Source organism: Epinephelus fuscoguttatus, linkage group LG17 (assembly GCF_011397635.1).
Source record: "Epinephelus fuscoguttatus linkage group LG17, E.fuscoguttatus.final_Chr_v1".
Lineage (NCBI taxonomy): Eukaryota > Metazoa > Chordata > Actinopteri > Perciformes > Serranidae > Epinephelus > Epinephelus fuscoguttatus.
The window spans coordinates 42,254,619-42,269,168 of NC_064768.1; the positions used below are offsets into that span (position 1 = coordinate 42,254,619).

At 43.5% G+C, this 14,550-nt stretch overlaps 2 protein-coding genes across 2 annotated transcripts in view; both read right to left on the reverse strand.

The window, feature by feature from the left end:
• Nucleotides 1–14,550, reverse strand: part of LOC125904870 (gastrula zinc finger protein XlCGF57.1-like) — a 194,375-nt gene that overhangs the window by 9,775 nt on the left and 170,050 nt on the right. The gene's annotated exons all lie outside the window — the stretch shown is intronic.
• Nucleotides 2,248–14,550, reverse strand: part of dnai2b (dynein, axonemal, intermediate chain 2b) — a 216,301-nt gene continuing 203,998 nt past the window's right edge. The window contains exon 13 of the transcript XR_007451528.1: nucleotides 2,248–2,265. The gene's annotated coding sequence lies outside the window, so the exon portion shown is untranslated. The remainder of the gene's footprint in view (nucleotides 2,266–14,550) is intronic.

Sequence of the window (14,550 nt, forward strand, 5' to 3'; positions counted from 1 at the left end):
TTCATGATGGATACAAACAAGGACACGTGTACCCGGCCCGGAGGGTTACTGGGGCCCCGCCCTGGAGCCAGGCCTGGGGTTGGGGCCCGTGAGCGAGCACCTGGTGGCCGGGCCTTCGTCCATGGGGTCCCGCCAGGCCCAGCCCGAACCGGCTACATGGGCTCGTCCCCTGCAGGCCCACCACCCGCAGAGGGATCCAGAAGGGTTCGGTGCAATGTGGATTGGGCAGCAGACCAAGGCGGGGGCCTTGGCGGTCTGATCCTCGGTTACAGAAGTTGGCTCTTGGGACATGGAATGTCACCTCTCTGGCGGGGAAGGAGCCGGAGCTTGTGGAAGAAGTTGAGCGCTACCGGCTAGATATAGTCCGCCTCACCTCGATGCATAGTTCCGGCTCTGGAACCCAAGTCCTTGAGAGGGGTTGGACTCTCTCCTTCGCTGGAGTTGCTCCAGGTGAGAGGCGGAGGGCCGGGGTGGGCTTTCTGATAGCCCCCAAACTCTCTGCCTGTACGCTGGGGGTTTACCCCGGTAGACGAAAGGGTTGTTTTCCTGCACCTTCAGGTTGGGGAACGGGTCCTGACTGTTGTCTGTGCTTATGCACTGAACAACAGTTCAGAGTACCCACCCTTTTTGGAGTCCCTGGGACGGGTGCTGGACAGTGCCCCGACCGGGGACTCCATTGTTCTGCTGGGGGACTTCAACGCTTACGTGGGCAATGACAGCAGGACCTGGAGGGACGTGACTGGGAGGAACGGTCTGCCCGATCTGAACCCGAGTGGTGTTCAGTTATTGGACTTCTGTGTGGTGAGTTGGATCAGATGGTGGGGGAAGACGCCGCGCAGACCTGGCAGGCCCAAAAAAACAGCGAGGGTCTGCTGGGAACGCCTGGTGGAGGAACCTGTCCAGATGATCTTCAACTCCCACCTCCAGGAGAGCTTTGACCGCGTCCCAAGGGCAGAGGGGGACAGTGAGTCCAAATGGGCCTTGTTCCGCTCTGCCATTGTCGAGATGGCGGTTGTGAGCTGTGGCCGCAAGACCGCTGGGGCCAGTCGCGGCGGTAATCCCCGAACCCGCTGGTGGACACCAGAGGTGAGGGGAGCCATCAGGCTGAAGAAGGAGGCCTACAGGGCATGGTTGGTCTGTGGGTCTCCGGAAGCAGCTGACGGTACCGGCGGGCCAAGCGGAGCGCAACGGCGGCAGTCGTGAAGGCAAAAACTCGGGCGTGGGAGGAGTTTGATGAGGCCATGGAGGAAGACTATCGATCGGCTCCAAAGAGGTTCTGGCAAACCGTCCGGCGCCTCAGGGGGGGAAGGCAGCAACTTGCTCACACTGTTTACAGTGGGGACGGGGAGCTGCTGACGTCAACTGGGGACATTGTCGGGCGGTGGAAGGAATACTTTGAGGAACTCCTCAATCCCACCAACACGTATTCCAGTGAGGAAACAGAGACGGGGGTCTCCGGGGCGGGTCGTCCAATTTCTGGGGCAGAAGTTGCTGAGGTAGTGAAACAACTCCAAGGCGGCGGAGCCCCGGGGGTGGATGAGATTCGTCCTGGATATCTCAAGGCTCTGGATGTTATAGGGCTGTCTTGGCTGACACGCCTCTGCAACATTGCGTGGACATCGGGGGCAGTGCCTCTGGAGTGGCAGACCGGGGTGGTGGTCCCCATTTTTTGTATTATAGGGGGGTCCTCCGGCAGACTAGGCCTAAGTCAGCCTAACTAGGGGCTGGTACAGGGCAAGCCTGAGCCAGCCCTAACTATAAGCTTTATCAAAGAGGAAAGTCTTAAGTCTAGTCTTAAATGTGGAGACGGTGTCTGCCTCCCGGACCGTAACAGGAAGATGATTCCACAGGAGAGGAGCCTGATAGCTGAAGGCTCTGGCTCCTGATCTACTTTTGGAGACTTTAGGGACCACGAGTAACCCTGCGTTCTCAGAGCGCAGTGTTCTGGTGGGATAATATGGCACTATGAGCTCTCTAAGATATGACGGAGCTTGACCATTTAGAGCTTTATAAGTTAACAGTAGGATTTTAAATTCAGTTCTGGATTTTACAGGGAGCCAGTGCAGAGAAGCTAAAACAGGAGAAATATGATCTCGTTTCTTAGTTATATAGTAGTTATTATACACATATGACTATTGTCACACATGTATACTGCCAGATATTAATATATACTTTCAACATATTGTACCACAGTAGCCAGAACTATAACTATAATATTATTACTTTCATTAATGTTGTTGTAAGCTACTGTCATTACCGTCTGTCCTGCATCTCTCTCTCTGTTGTCTCTACCGTCCCCATCACCTCACACTCTGTCATTTATCTAACAATCTGTTCCACCCACATATATCACATATTACACATCCTGGATTTACATTATCATCACAGCACATTTTATGCATTGTCCTTTGATTCTTTTCTTTATAACATCAGAGACACTGAACACATCAGAGAGACAGCGGTTTGTCGGCCCGTAAGAAAAGTGTCTCTGGCTCTGAAAAGACTTTGGACCCTTGTTGTGGTTTTCCCTGGACATAAATCACAATCCATTATTAAAGTAATTACCACGGAGCATCGGTGGCTCAGTGGATGGAGCGGACGCCCTGTGATCATACGCAACGGCCGCGGGTTCAAACCCAATCTGCATCCTTTGTGTTTGATGTTGAGTTTGTGCCCAGTGTGTTTGGGCTCCATCACATTACAGCTGAATAACTTATATTCAAATATATGAACACTGTTAAGATAGAAACATGTTTCTGTATGTTAGACACATGACCTCATCACATGACATCACATCACTTCACATGTGAACACGCTCTGCAGGCTGTTCCCATCACACCTCACTCTGTTCAGCTGATGGAGCACATTGATTTTTCATGTCTTCAAATCTCTGATTCAGTTTTGGATGAAATCAGTGGCTCTGCTTTTAACTCCACTTCCTGTCTCTGAGAGTCATGTTATCTGCACTCTACTGATGATGTCTGTTGGTGCTCACTGTGAACCAGCTTCCCTCAGGCTGAACAGACTCAGAGCTGATTGAACTGATTCTGATCAGCTGCTCTGTTTCTCAGCTCAGGCTCAGTCAGCTCAGAGATCAGGATCAGGTTCAGGATCAGAGTTTGTTGAGCCTGCTCTGTGAAACAGGGCCCTGACCTCACCTGAATCAACATCAGCAGCAGGTGTGGGAACATGTTTATACATTTATGGACTCACAGTCAGAATCAAATTATATATTAATACTTTTCTTAAAACGTCTGAATCAAACGTCCACAACAGGACTGATACAGCTCAGTGACTGTGACATCACTCATATATGAGACCAATCACACATGAATCTCATTTAATCTGGGCAGACAGTCTCAAAACTTATAAGAGGGGCCTCCGCAATGCCAGAGCAAACTATCACTCAGCTCTAATAGAAGACAGTAAGAACAACCCCAGGTTTCTTTTCAGCACTGTAGCCAGGCTGACTGAGAGTCAGAGCTCTATTGAGCCTTGTATTCCTTTAGCCCTTCATTTTTCATTTTCATTTATCTTTATTTGTTGTAGAGAGACAATGTACATTAATGAACATTTTAAAAATAAAATGTAAATGCACCCAATTGTAGTCAAAAGGCTAATTTCCATTGGCAGTCCCCCTGCCAGAAAGAACCCGGCTAAGTGACCTGGTAAAAAAAAAAAAAATACAGTAAAAGAAATACACATCATAGGTACAATATTTAGAAAACAGTAACATTACAAATATATATATACACATACACACACGGTCTGGTCCACTACCAGTGACCAGCTCTCATTACCCTCAGCCACACAAGGGTGTATACATGCCCCAACCAGACAAGGCAAGAATTCATATCAACGACGACAACAACAAATTTCACACACAAACTGATAAACCATGTACTACAGGGGGTGCAGGCACTAATGTTGACAGATCCGGTTGTCAATTAGCCATTCCTTTAGCTTTTTTCTAAATGAGCTGTATGAGATGGACTCTCTTATATTGTATTCCACTCGCTACCTGTCCTATAGGTAAAACCTGATTGGCCAAATTAAGTTTTCCTGAATGGGATCTCACAATCTCCTCTAGCTGCCCCTCTGGTGACACTTGTTGCAAGTGATCTAAACTGTACAAGGCTGCAGAGTGGAGGTGGAGCTAGGCTGTGATGGATTTTGTACAATAGGCAGCAGTTTATGAAAATGACAAGATTGTTCCAGTTTAGAAGCTTATATTTATCAAGTATTGTGCAATGATGAAAGGATCGTGATTTTTTATCCAGAACTTTGAGAGCTTGTTTATATAAGGATGTGACTGGATTTAGAATAGTGGAGTTCGCAGTGGCCCAGGTTGATAAACAGTAAATAATATGAGATATTATGAGAGAGAACATGTATATTTTTGCAGCTTCTGTAAACATATGATTTCTGTGATGCCTGAAATTTGCAAGTGTAAATTTGAGAATTTTGCTGACTTTTTTAACATGAGGTTTGACTTGACTTTGACTTTATTATTTTTTTGTTAAACAGGGACAGTACATATTGATGAACACACAAGTGTAAATATGCAAGATTGTAGCCAGTGGCAAATTTCCATCTGTCGTCCCTGCGGCAATTAATGCCAAACACATAAAAACAGGACAGCAACAAACAACAGGACAACGAGGCTATATACATCAATAAAACAGTAATAATAGAAAGTACAGTAGGACTAAAAAAAACAAACAAACAAAAAAACCCCGTCAGGTTCTGTGTATGATTTGTTTGTTTTGGCAAAAAAACATAGCAACAGTTTTAGAGGAATTAAATTGTAAATTAAGCATTATTACACTTGAGAGTGTGCTTGTTGTTTATTAAATAGCGATGATGTGAAGGTGATGAAGAAGACTCCGCTGACACCATCTTGCTTGTATATAGAAATTTTTATTACAAGAAGTACAGCATCAAATCAAGCATCTAGATTGCCTGAGAGAGTGTTCCAAGCCAATATGAACTGCTCTGAAAAACAGCTCCAAGTACTCTGCCTATATAGAGTTCGTTTGTTTTTGTGAACTTTGAGACAAAATGTGACAAGTGACAGAGAGACAATCTAGATGGAATCCAACCTTTAACCTAGCTTATCTATCCTTGACCTGGGCCCCTAACTGATCATGAAAGACCCAGGCCATTACATAACATGTGGCACGTCAGATACTACATGCTTTACCGTCATTATTGTCACAACAGTGATGCGGTCAGGAACGAGGCGCTTGCCTTAATATATTATCAAAATTTATCCATAATGTGGAACAATACGCTCTCAAAGTATAAGTTCTTTGCTAGTGTTTGTCCCCGTTTCAATGGAAATACATGACGTCTGGTGTTAACTCGTCCCTGTCAGCTGCAGCCACTGATGCTTTCAAGACATCGCAATTTCCCAAAACTGAATAAATACCACACATTGCAACACACAACTGCTTTGCTAGCTCAATCATGTTGTAACTGAGATATCCGCTGGAAAAAATAAGTTTTTCATGGACTGATATGGTTATTACGTCTGCCCACTTTACAGTCATTTTAAGCTAGTCACGTTACGGTAGCAGGTGCTGTGTCAACGACTCACCAACACAGCTGATCTTTATGTACAATGATTAACAGTTATACTGCTTTCATTAATCAGCAGTTTGATAGTTTATATGATCCATTTTTAGGCAACATTTACTACATCGTCTCTTACATCTAAATATTGATTACTTCTGCTTATTCTGCATAGGCTACAATAGCTACATTAATCTTACTGTTCTACTACTGTACTGATACCACAAGGTGAAAATATTAGCCAGGTAACATCCAGACTGTTAAACCACATAACACTTTTATTTTCTAATTTATTTACGTACACACATCTCATTCCTGTATGCAACTTCACTATTTTATTTTATGTCTTAGATCCTTATTTGTGGTCGTACATGTGTGTTGTCCTGGGTCACATTTTATCTCATTTTTACACACCATTTAGTATCTAGTAACTGATCAAGGAGGAGTTCTTTGTAGAAATTGAACTGCAGACTGCCATTAAAAGAACAGTTGGTGAAACAGTTATCCATCAAGTCCATACTGGATCTCAGCTGTTTCGCAGGTGATGCTCAGGGCTGCCCCTGACCAAATTGGGGCCCTAAGCAAAATTTTATTTGGAGGCCCCCATCCCAAATGTATCATAGGTACAAAATGACCGTACAACAACTTGCCATTTAACTTGACAACCTTTACTGGCAATAACAAATGTACTGTAGATACAGTCGTTTGGCTGTACGAGTCAAATAAAATAAAAAATTCAACCTGAAATAAATAAATAAATAAATAAATATTAAATAAAAATAACTTCAAACTGAAATAAATAAATAAACAAATCTGAGTCACAAATAACCATCAATTACTCATCAAAAGAAAGTAACTTCCACCACCTCAATCCCCCACCCTTGATTAAACACTGAAAATAAAATAAAAGAGGGAGACAGGTTTTTCCTATTTAATCTTATTTTGTTATATTTCTCCCTCTCCCCTCTCTGGAGGCGTCCGATCTCCCTCAGCCCTCCGCCTCTCCCACCTTAATTAAACACTGAAAACAGAAATAAAATACAGAGACATTCTTTTCTATTTTCATCTTATTTAGCTATATTTCTCCCTCTCCCCTCTCTGGGAGCATCCGACCTCCCGGCCCCGTACATACCCCCGAGGCTCGGGTCTCCCCCTCCGTGGAGCCCGACCTCCTGGCCCCGCACATACCCCCGAGGCTCGGGTCTCCCCTCTCCGTGGAGCCCGCCCTCCCGTCCCCGCACATACTCCTGAGGCTCTTTTGGACGACATGTCGACAACTCTTTACCTGCTGCAGCTCTGCAAGTGCCTGCCAGCGCACCCCTCTTATTGTTCAGATGTCGAGTGCTGTCAATCATTGCAGCAACGCATGGGCGGTCAGGTCTCTTCTCTCCTTCCTCGAGCTGATTCTACGCGCGCCTCACGGTAGCGCATGTGCGCATCCATTGCGCATATGCGCAAATGCGTCCCCTCGCGCAAAATGTGGCCCCCCATGGAAGATGAGGCCCTACGCACAGCGCGTGTTCTGCGTTTAGGGAGGGGCAGCCCTGGTGATGCTGTAGAGGTGTTTGAGGGGCTGGTCTCCGCCGGCCTGACGTTTCCACAGCTGGTGCACAGCATATTGCTGCACCGTTTTCTATTATCCAGAGAAGGTGCCCAGTAGCTGTGTAAGGAACTCTCGGACTTGTGTCCACTAACGGCCATTATTTCTCTCGTTTTCAGTCCACACTCGGCCAGTTTCTGGACGGTAGTGCTCCTGATGCTGTGATTTGTGTAAATCACTGATGTGCCTGCATCTTTAGAGATCCGCGATAGCATGGAGCCTAGGTAATTTACACCCATCAGTTCCAAAGAGTACCACACCTCCCCTAACTTTCCTCCTCTTTTTGGATGGAGGTAAAAAGCTTTAGCCTCTTTTGGGATTTTAGACAGGTATTTTTCAAATGATGAAACCAGGCACAATTCACTCCCTGGATCTTCAAACATAAAACCCTGTCTGCTTTGACGATCCCTGTCATGATGTTCTTTGTGGTTTTTTGTATCCTCATTGAAGGTAAGCGTCACATATTCGTTGCCTTAAGACAGAAATCAAACAGTAATCAGACACATTTAACCACATTTCTTCTTAACAGAGTGTTATTATTTTGATATCATTGTGCTATTAATGGCACTTTGCAAGTCCTTTAGCCTATTTGATTAACCCACCTGTTGAATCTCATTTTATTGCGAAAGACTGTGGCGGAAGTTATTGCAGACCCTCTTTTCCTCTCCTCCCAAATGTAACTGGATGTTGAACCAGACTTTGTGTATCAAGCCCCGTGGTGTGTTTGGGTTCATTGCTTCTGAGTTCCTCAATGTTATCAAGTCATCTTCGGTGATGTCGTGGCCTGCTTTCCTGAGAAACTTTGAGCCCACTAAATACATTGTTTGACGTAGTGAACTCACTGTCTTTCATGATAGATCATGTGCGACCAAGAGGAGGGTCGTTAATAAAGCGGTTAATGCCAGCTCTCAACCCGACTTAGAATAGAATAGAATAGAAGACTTTATTGTCATTGTACATGGCACAACGAAATTACGTGTAGTACCCTTGGCAAGATAACAACACAATAAAAAGGACAGACAGTATATAAATATAAATATAAAAAGACATCAGTAACTTTAAAAAAAAGAGGCAGCAGGCAGTGTAAAAACAGCAGCAAGGTGAGGTAAAGTGCAACGGTGCAGTTCAAAGTGCAAAGGTCATTTCCTCAGTTTGGGGCTGGTGTGTATGTGAGTGCAGGGGGGTTGATGGAGGCCACAGCCCTGGGGAAAAAACTGTTCCTCAGTCTATTTGTCCTTGCTTTGAGGGCCCTGTACCTCCGTCCTGAGGGCAGGGGAGAGAACAGTCCGTGACCCGGGTGGGTGGGATCTGTGGCGATGCTGCTGGCCTTCCTCTGGAGGTGGCCAGCATACACCGAGTCTGGGAGAGGACTTCCCACCATCCTCTGGGCTGTTCTTACCACCCGGGCCAAGTCCTTTCTGTCTTGAGCCGTGCAGCTGCTGTACCAAACAGTCATGCCAAGACAGAGGATGCTCTCGATGGTGCTTCTGTAAAAGTTTGTCATTAGCCTGGAGGGGAGTCCGGCCTTCCTGAGCTTCCTTAGAAAGAAGAGTCTTTGCTGAGCCTTCTTTACTAAGTGCATGGTGTTCAGAGCCCAGGTGAGGTCAGCTGTGATGTGGATTCCCAGGAACTTGATGTTGTCCATACGCTCCACTACCTCCCCCTGTATAGCTACTAATGGAGTAATACTGACCCTGGTTATTTCTAACCGAACCATAAAAGTCACGGAGAATCTTGTTGAGATCTTCTTTTGTTATAGTTGCAAAATCCACAGCTTGTTTCCTGCTTTTTAAATAGTCCTGGAAACATGTGACAGCCCAAGATGTTCATCAGTATGTACTTTCTTCATTCCTCGACCTCTCTAACTGATTGAGCTCCTCGACTATCAAAGCAGCAAATCTCTCATTTTTTGGTGTTATGTTCTCCTTTTCATCTTCTTCCAGCCATTCCTCAAAACTAAGTCCGCCATAGAGATCAAAATTGACAGCAAAATGATCCATTTTGTGTCAGGTCAATACAACCATTTTAGTTCTATCATTAGCTAGCTGTGTTTCTTGCTAGTTGCTCCTGCGTAGTTTAAAATATAGGCGGAGTGATATTTTCAGTGATGAGGTATTTTTCATTTGAGCACGGCTAGCTGTGTTGTGATGCTCATTTGAGCAAAGTCTATAATGTCTGACCAATCAGATTGCTCAGTCGGATCTGCGTGTTGTATAATGACAATTATTCAACCAGTTTGAAAAATTGACCATGACCTCTGTAAGCTGAAATGCAGCCTCAGAGTGGTCTTTACCTTTTACAAAAATCACAGTGTCATCTGCTTACATAACAACCTCACAGCCTTGGCACACAGACGGTAGATCATTTATATACAAACTAGGATTGTAGGATTGGACCCTAGATTGAACCTTGAGGGACGCCTGTAGCAAGATCTTTGAAAGTGGATTTTGTATTTTGTATTCTAACACACTGAGATCGCAAAGTGAGATATGATTTGAACCAGTTGGAAGCAAACAGAGAGAAATTAAATTGACCAAATTTAGACTGAAGGATATTATGATTAACGGTGTCAAAGGCTTTTTGAAGATCTAAAAATATGGCGCCAACAACACCCCCTCTGTCCATCAGAGACTTAACCCTTTCAATAAAATAGACAGTTGCTGTTTCTGTTGAGTGGTGGGCCCTAAAGTCATGTTGCCTGGGATGAAGGAGCTGACGAGAGTTAAGATGAGAAATTAGTTGTTCTGCTGCCAATATTTCAATAACCTTGGACATGACAGGAAGTATGCTAATTGGTCTATAATTTGATACAGAGTGAGGGTCAGCATTCCTAAAAATGGGAACAACAGCTGCGGGTTTCCAGTATTCAGGAAAACTCCCCTGGCCCTGAGTAATAGTGTGTAATAGGCTTCGTCAATAATTCAATTCAATTCAATTCAATTCAATTTTATTTATAAAGCCCAATATCACAAATCACAATTTGCCTCACAGGGCTTTACAGCATACGACATCCCTCTGTCCTTAAGACCCTCACAGCTGATCAGGAAAAACTCCCCAAAAAACCCTTTAACGGGGAAAAAACGGTAGAAACCTCAGGAAGAGCAACTGAGGAGGGATCCCTCTTCCAGGACGGACAGACGTGCAATAGATGTCGTACAGAACAGATCAACATGATAAATTAACAGCAATCCATATGACACAGGGAGAGAGAGAGAGAGAGAGAGAGAGAGAGAGAGAGAGAGAGCGAGAGAGAGATGCAGGTAATGACAGTATCTTACAACAACATTAATGGAAGTAATAATATTATAGTTATAGTTCTGGTTACTGCGGTACAATATGTTGAAAGTATGTATTAATACCTGGCAGTATACATGTGTGACAATAATCATATGTGTATAATAACAGAAGAAGTATGACTAATGACTAATGATGGCAGCAGCAGCAGGAGGCATCTGGCGGGACCACGGCAGCAGCACAACCACACACGTCACGCTGTCCAGGCACCGCTGTGATATGAGTTAATCTGAGAGACAGTGGAGCACAAAGGCTCCGGAGAAGAAGCCGAGTTAGTGACATCCAGAATGGCCGAGTTAGCAAGATGCAGTAATAGGATACGAGAGAGAGAGAGAGAAGGAGAGACGGGGCCCGGTGTATTATAGTGGGTCCTCCGGCAGACTAGGCCTAAGTCAGCCTAACTAAGGGCTGGTACAGGACAAGCCTGAGCCAGCCTAACTATAAGCTTTATCAAAGAGGAAAGTCTTAGAAGTCTAGTCTTAAATGTGGAGCAGTGTCTGCCTCTCCCACCGTAACAGGAAGATGATTCCACAGGAGAGGAGCCTGATAGCTAAAGGCTCTGGCTCCTGATCTACTTTGGAGACTTTAGGGACCACGAGTAACCCTGCGTTCTCAGAGCGCAGTGTTCTGGTGGGATAATATGGCACTATGAGCTCTCTAAGATATGATGGAGCTTGACCATTTAGAGCTTTATAAGTTAACAGTAGGATTTTAAATTCAATTCTGGATTTTACAGGAGCCAGTGCAGAGAAGCTAAAACAGGAGAGATATGATCGCGTTTCTTAGTTCCTGTTAGTACACGTGCTGCTGCATTCTGAATTAGCTGGAGAGTTTTTAAGGACTTACTAGAGCTACCTGATAATAGAGAGTTACAATAATCCAGCCTTGAGGTAACAAAAGCGTGGACCAATTTTTCTGCATCTTTTCGGCTCAGGATACGCCTAATTTTCGCAATATTACGCAGATGAAAAAATGCAGTCCGTGAGGTTTGTTTTAAATGAGAATTAAAAGACAAATCTTGATCAAATGTTACTCGAGGTTTCTTACGGTAGTGGCAGGGCCAGAGCAATGCCATCTAGAGAAACTATGTCATCAGATAAAGAGTCTCTGAGTTGTTTGGGGCCAAGAACAATGACTTCAGTTTTGTCTGAATTTAACATCAGGAAATTGGTGCTCATCCAAGTTTTTATGTCTTTAAGGCAATTATGGAGTTTAGTTAATTGATTGCTTTCTTCTGGCTTCATTGATAAATACAACTGAGTATCATCTGCATAACAATGGAAATTTATAGAGTGATTTCTAATGATGTTACCTAACGGAAGCATATATAGAGTAAACAGGATTGGTCCGAGCACAGAACCTTGCGGAACTCCAAAACAAACTTTAGTACGTAAGGATGGTTCATTGCGAACGTCAACAAATTGAAAACGATCAGATAAATAAGATTTAAACCAGCTTAGTGCTGAACCTTTTAAGCCAATTAAGTGATCCAGTCTCTGCAGCAGAATTTGATGGTCAATTGTGTCAAACGCCGCACTAAGATCTAATAAAACAAGTACAGAGACAAGTCCTTTGTCTGAAGCAATCAGAAGGTCATTTGTAATTTTAACTAGAGCTGTCTCAGTGCTATGATGCACTCTAAATCCTGACTGAAATTCCTCAAATAAATTATTATCATGGAGAAAATCACACAGCTGGTCTGCGACTACTTTCTCAAGGATCTTTGACATAAAGGGAAGATTAGATATTGGTCTATAGTTGGCTAACACCTCTGGATCCAGGGTGGGCTTTTTTAGTAGAGGTTTAATTACAGCTACCTTAAAAGACTGTGGTACATAGCCTGTTAATAAGGATATATTGATCATATCTAATATATGAGTGTTAACTGTAGGTAAGACCTCCTTAAGTAGCCTAGTTGGGATGGGGTCTAAGAGACACGTTGATGATTTGGATGAAGAAATCACTGCAGTCAATTCTTGAAGAGAAATTGGGAGAAGCAATCTAAATATATATTAGATTTTACAGCTGTGTTTGAGGTTAGATAGGTACAATCTGAGGGCAGGAGGTCATGAATTTTGCCTCTAATAGTTAGAATTGTGTCATTAAAAAGCTCATAAAATCATTACTGCTAAGGGCTAAAGGAATACAAGGCTCAATAGAGCTCTGACTCTCAGTCAGCCTGGCTACAGTGCTGAAAAGAAACCTGGGGTTGTTCTTATTGTCTTCTATTAGAGCTGAGTAATAGTTTGCTCTGGCATTGCGGAGGCCCCTCTTATAAGTTTTGAGACTGTCTGTCCAGATTAAACGAGATTCTTCCAGTTTGGTTAATCGCCAATTCCTTTCAAATTTTCGATATTTGTTTTAACTTACGGGTTTGAGAGTTATACCAAGGAGCGAACTTTCTTTGCTTTTTAACTTCTTTTAAGAGGAGCTACAGAGTCGAGTGTTGTTCGTAGCGAGCCTACGGTGCTATCAACAAAATGATCAAAGTCGATGCAGGAAACCTCTGTTACTGAGGACTTGGTATTGAATTTAATGGCCAGATAATCTTTCCTTAAATTTTAAACCTTTTCTATCTGATAAACATCTAGTATAGTAACTGTTGCTGAGTGGCGGTAATTGAGTAAAAGAAATCAAAAGTAATCAGATAATGATCCGATAGCGAGGATTCTGTGGAAAGACTTTTAGGTTATCAATTTCAATTCCATACGTCAGAACTAGATCAAGGGTATGGTTAAAACAATGAGTAGGTTCATGTACACCCTGACTGAAGCCAATGGAGTCTAATAATGAGATAAAAGCGGTAGCCAGCGAGTCATTATCAACGTCGACATGAATGTTAAAATCGCCTACAATAATAACTTTATCTGATTTAAGAACTAAACTGGATAAAAACTCTGAGAATTCAGATAAAAATTCAGAATACGGGCCAGGAGCACGGTACACTATAACAAATAAAAGTGGCTGCGAGGTTTTCCAGGTCGGATGTAAAAGACTAAGAACGAGGCTTTCAAATGAATTAAAATCTAGTTTAGGTTTAGGACTGATTAACAGACTAGAGTTAAAAATGGCTGCAACTCCCCTCTCGGCCGCTGCCTCGAGGAATGTGGGTATTATTATGACTGGGAGGAGTGGACTCATTTAGACTAACATATTCATCTTGACACAGCCAGGTTTCAGTGAGACTGAGTAAATCAATATGATTATCTGATGTTAATTCGTTTACTAACACTGCTTTAGACGATAGAGACCTGATATTTAACAGTCCGCATTTAATTCTCCTGTTTTGTCTTTCTGTCACAGAAGAGGTTTTAATTTTTATGAGGTTGTTATGCACAACTCCTCTTTGTTTAATTTTAGATTTAGATAATTTAGGCGGTCGGGGGACAGACACCGTTTGTATAAAACTATTAAAACTATGGCTGGGTAACTGAACTAGAAGCTCAGAGAGGCGTTTAGGACTGCGACTCTGAGTCCTGATCTCAACTCTGGGTTGTCAGGGATTTAAATTACTAATAAAGTTTGCCAGGTTCCTAGAAATGAGAGCAGCTCCATCCAAAGTGGGATGAATGCCGTCTCTCCTAATAAGACCAGGTTTTCCCCAGAAAGTTTGCCAATTATTAACAAAACCCACATCGTTTGCTGGACACCACCTGGACAGCCAGCGGTTAAATGATGACATGCGGCTAAACATGTCATCACTGGTCAGATTTGGGAGGGGTCCAGAGAAAACTACGGAGTCCGACATCGTTTTTGCGTATTCACACACCGAAGCAATATTAATTTTAGTGACCTCCGATTGGCGTAAACAGGCAAGATCCTCGATCATAGCAGAGTCCATCTCATATACGTCCTTTGACCATTTGGGTTTGAGTGAATCAATCACCTTCACTACTTGACTTTCATACACTCTCTCTAAATTGAAGATGGGCGCAACAAGATTTGGTGCGTGACACTGTACTGCTGGTGTAAGGGAAAACTGTTGGCAATAGTAGCTACAGATTCTACAAAATAACCATTTAGGGCTTCAGCTACATCCGTCGGCTCATTTGTCAAAGTATCATTATTCCTCAGTTCAATCT